Source organism: Haemaphysalis longicornis, unplaced genomic scaffold (genome assembly GCF_048455015.1).
Source record: "Haemaphysalis longicornis isolate Haplotype H1 unplaced genomic scaffold, Haemaphysalis longicornis Haplotype H1 scaffold_3, whole genome shotgun sequence".
NCBI classification, from domain to species: Eukaryota; Metazoa; Arthropoda; class Arachnida; order Ixodida; family Ixodidae; genus Haemaphysalis; species Haemaphysalis longicornis.
The window spans coordinates 61,245,157-61,250,222 of record NW_027526335.1 but is presented as its reverse complement, the minus strand read 5'-3'; positions in this window follow the sequence as shown (position 1 = coordinate 61,250,222).

The following is a 5,066-nucleotide window of genomic DNA, read 5'->3' as shown; positions in this document are numbered from 1 at the left end:
CAGGAATCTCCTCCAAAATCCGTTCACTATCACCGAAACTATGTGAGATGAGAAATCGCGTTTCTCTCAACTCGACCGCTGACAATGCAACGAAAGCTGCGCGCTTTCTCCCAGAGAGGGGAGGCGGCTCGCGGCGTTCTCTTTGGTGGCCTTTGATATTTCACAGGCCGAGGAGTTTTCTCCTTTTCTCCATAACGTGGAGGGGTCTATTTCCGGTCTGGTGCCACAAAAAAGGAGGCATGGCTGCCTGCTTGCAAGCGCGCGCTCGGGCTGGTAGGGCGTTTTTGAAGCAATAAACGTTTGTTGTCGAGTGGTCTGGTTGAAAGGGAAGTATTGAGCTTATCACTCAAACTTGGCACACACTCAAAACACACAAAAAAACGGCAAAACCGTGCGTACTGGTTCAGGCATGGAAGAGGTTCGTACGCAGCGCCGGCAACGTCGGATCGTCACAGGAAATGCAAGAAATAAGCCGTTAAGTTGGCCAGCGTCAGCCAATAGGACAGCCTCGGCCCAAATGACGTCTTTTAGGCCATGCCAGGGGTGCATAATGAAGAAAATTGAAGAGAGCGCGGTTGGTCTTTCTGCGTCTTTCACAGCGATTTGTGCGCTCACCGCTTCATGGGCATGTGTAATATTTGGCTCAGGTATTCCTGACAGTGTTAGCTAAACGTCACGCAGGTTTAATTGCACTGCTCAAAGAGTGTTGCAGGGTCTCTTTAAGAAAAGGCAGCAGATGACGTGCAATCAGAGTGGTGCTTCATATGACTGTACAGTTTGTTTAGACCATGAATAATTTGTTTGGTTCCATATGGTTGCATATGCATATTTTTATAACCGGGCTACTTTTGGGCCTGGTTTTCTGCTCGCCCCTCCCCTTCTCTTTTTTCGACTAACACAGTTGACTATAAGCCCTTGTAAGGCTGTGTCAGGATTGTCAGCCACTTTCTGAGATGTGCTATGGAATTGTGTATGGCTCAAATCTTCCCGAGTGAAAACACAGTGTAAGCACTTTGTATAGGCTGTGTGTTTGGTGATAAATTTCTTACGAGCATTCCTTAAAAGTCATTGCCAAGTCATACAACGCATGCTGGGCCTGATTGTGTTGTAATTTTTATTTTTTTTTTCTTGTACAGGGTGGTGCGATGATAATTGGAACATTTTAAAAATTTGCCCTGAGCGAACCACCGCTCTATTCGCACTCAAACTTCACACGAAGGTCGAATTTTGTGGTCTATTTTGTTTGACACCAGGAACAACGACAGTACTTACCTGTTTCTTCTGAAAATAAATAAAAACGATTTTCGCCTATGGGAAAATGGCCGCCGATTTGGATGTGTGAGCCAGCGCAAGCTGATTTTGGAACGACGGCACCACCTGGGGTATGCAGAGCGAAATGCGCAATGGCAGTTCACAGTATGAAGGAACCAAATGCGGCAGCAGATGATCAGAAAATCTTTTTCGTCCCTAGTTTACGATGATCACAAATACTTGCAGAACAGCTGATACCAATCACTATTCCCACGGTTCATCGTTGCCAATAAACGTTGGATTTGTTTACTCACCTGCTTTCACATTTTCTTATTGTCTGCTACACCATTTGGCTCCTCCCCACTGCGAATCCCAAACGTGCGTTTCGCTCTGCACTTAGCTGCATTACATAACTCTCGAGGTCACTGTGTCAAGGCACCTTAGCAGCCATGACATAACTCCAAGTTTGCTGTAACTCAATAGTATTGCTTTGTTCCTTGTTTCTTTTTTCGCCTTGGCATGATTGTATGCATATTTATATTATATGCATTGTATTATGCATTATTATAGTATTATATTGTGCGTATATTATTATATGCATATGCATGCATGATTATATGCATATTTTTGCCTTTGCACGCCCAGTTTTTAGGATTTTAGGTATGGTTTCTGGAAAAACTTCTTTATTAGTCAACTCGCACAGTTAGAGAAGTCAACTCGCACAGGCTTTTCTATTGTCACGCTAAATGCATTGGTAACTGCCCATGGCAGCTACATCCATGCTGATACAAATTTTGTGCAATTTTTTTTGGAATTCTGGAACTTTGACATTCATATGAGACAATTTTCAATATCTTTGTAAAGTACACGCATGACAGCCTGCGAAAATTAAATTCTGTGGAGTGTTTTGTCTTCGTCTGGTTATAATGTGATTGAGGTATTTCCTGCATTAATTTGGCAATCCTGTATTTGTATAATCTCTCGTGTATATATAACACTATATGTGATATATTAATAAGTGTATACATTTATTTTATATAAAAGCTGCTATTGTAATTTTCTTTTACATTGTACTAAAGGCTGCGCCTGGGCAGTCATGGCCTTTCAGAGTTCGCTTCTCACGCATTTTGTCGGATTCCAATTCAACCTCCAGGCCAGCACACATTTGCCAGCTTTTGTGGTCCTTATAGACCTTGCATGAATGCTCTATATGAAAGCTATGCATTGCAAGACCATGACATTGCTGGATACGTGTAATACGCATATTTTTTACTAGTCTCACCTTTTAGTTGCTGTTATGCTTCTGCTTTTGCGCTCATTATGATTTTCGTGCAACATTCTTTCAGCACTTTGTATCATTAGCGAGTGTTATACAGCTGATATTTAGAAAGACTGGTGCTTCTCTTGTTTTGTATCTATTTTATGCAGTCAAGGTTGACAACAGCTGCGGCCAATTGGTGAAGGTGGTAATGCAAAACAGTAAGTTCGTGAGACTGGTGTAGTATTATCCAAAGCGCACAATTCAGCTACGGTAGGTGAAAGAAAATTCTTGAGCTGCAGAACAAAAATGTATTTTTACACAAGTCTAGCCCATGTTCATTTGGCTGTTTTAGTGTTGCTAGGTTTCTTGCAGATTTCTGTGATTGTAATACACATCTTGAGACGATAGGCTGTGATAAAAGTGACAGTGTAAATATTTGCCATGTTTGAAATGCTGCCTCTTGCCAAATCACTCCTCTTCTGTGCTCCAAGGTAGTGGTTTTCGTTCATGCTAACGGCAGCCTGCCAATGAGATCAGTGACTGCTGATTTAGTACCGCTGAATGACTCTCTACAGTCTTAAGCTCAACTAGAATTTTAATTGACCACTCTTTTGTCAAAGTATACATTTGAAGTACTCTGGGACAGGCGCACACCTATTATAAATTGTTTGTATTGCCTCAACTACAAGTGTGCCTGCTATTTTATATATAATATTGAGCTTGGGTAGACGTACTGTGATGTGCATATTTACAATAAATGGTGAAATCGAATTTTAGGTTGGTGTCGACTGAGTGTGGTATGTATTCGTGGGACTTAACTGCCCGGTTCATCATCTACGTGTGTTCTGATTGATTTTCTAGCTTTCGTTATTACCGCAAGAGTATTAATTGACAGTGGCATGTCATCATCTGACTGAGTGAGTCTGCATAAAATTAACATGCACAATTTGTATTAGAGGAGTAGTGACATGAAATTTCAAAGCTGAGATAACTAGGTAAAATGCTTCCTTTTTATCAGGAGATATCTCCCAGCAAGTTTCAACAGTAACCGTCTAGTATAACTTATTTTAAGTCTATTTTAATCTTTGCCCGCACGAGAAAACCCAGAGCGGGCCGGCATGAAATCATCTGCACCTTGCCCTAAACTGCCGACGTCGGGGCTCCCGTGACGTAGCCGACACGCTGGCTGCAGTTGGCACGTGCCGCTACGCCGTGTGTACACGTTATGGTTATGGTTTTGGGGGTGACGTCAAGATGCCCGGGCGCATGGCGATGGTGAAAACCTCGGCCGGTCTAGGCACACGTGCGTGCACTCGCTCGCACGCGCGTCCAGATCGGCAGCGGTGCGACAAGAATGGTGACGTCGTGGGCGATCTCCTGTTATGGCGGCTGCTGGGCATTAATTTTTGTTAAAACCGAAACTGGCACGAATAAACGACGCTGCAAATGATTGTTTATACTGCAATTGACCGTCTAATGTGCCATTCTATGATTAGTGGGCTAATAGGCACCCATAGCAGCGAAAAAAGCGTAACACGAAAATTTCGTGTCAGTACTCCTTTAAAGTGAAAGCCTTAGATGTCTAATTTTCAAGCGTTGTGAGGTACAGAAAATGGGTGGCACAAAAAAAGTTTGGTTGGAGCAAGCACGAGCCGCGCACCGATAAAGGGAAACAGTAGCACGGGAGGAAGTTCACGTGCAGTACAAGCCGCCTTTAAAGGTGGAAGCACTGACAGGGGTGAGCAGAAAGCGCCTGGCAATGGCGAGCGAGCAAAATGAGCTACAGAAGGGGGCTAGTTAAGTGGTGATGGTACGGGTAAGAACTCGAACAGAAGTTCACCGCGGATCAGTAGAAGATCCAGCTAGGCTTTCGCCTCCACATTCTTGGAAAGTTGTCAGCATTTTCCATAATTTTTTGCTATGGCTTAAGCTGCAGGCATTGCAGATTTATAGGTAAGATAGAGAGTTACAGCAGAGTGGAGAACTGGTCCTGGTACGGCCCCTGGTTTTCCTTCCACAACTGGTCTTGCGCACAACCGGTTTCGCCCCCTATGCACACCCGCAATGGCACTGGTCGGCTACCGGGTACCGTATCAAAGCGACCAGCTCTCCACTCTTCTATAACTCTCTTGTCAAGTGTTGCGCTACTTGCGCAGCAGTGTTTATATAGATTTGTGAGGCTATGCACAATTTACGGGCAGTTCGGTATCGGCTCAAACAAACAAAAATGAAATGGACCACCGTGGAAGGCGAACCCGTGACAGCTATCTGCAGATTGTGTGGACACTGCTACGTACTTACGGGAATACAACTCCTGGGATATGGAATCCAAAGTTTTCTTCATTTGAGGACCATTTCGAAATGTACGTACATTAAGAGCAAGTACCTGATTGCCTGAAAGCAAATGACGGGGTGTAACACAAAACAGTCGGGGCTCTTGTGCATGTTCCTTGTTACTGTGCGTGCAAGAAGCCCCTGCAACTGTAAGTATGGCACAATTGGCATGAACACAACTCGTAATTCCACCCCAGATTTGGGTGTGAGAGACTGGACA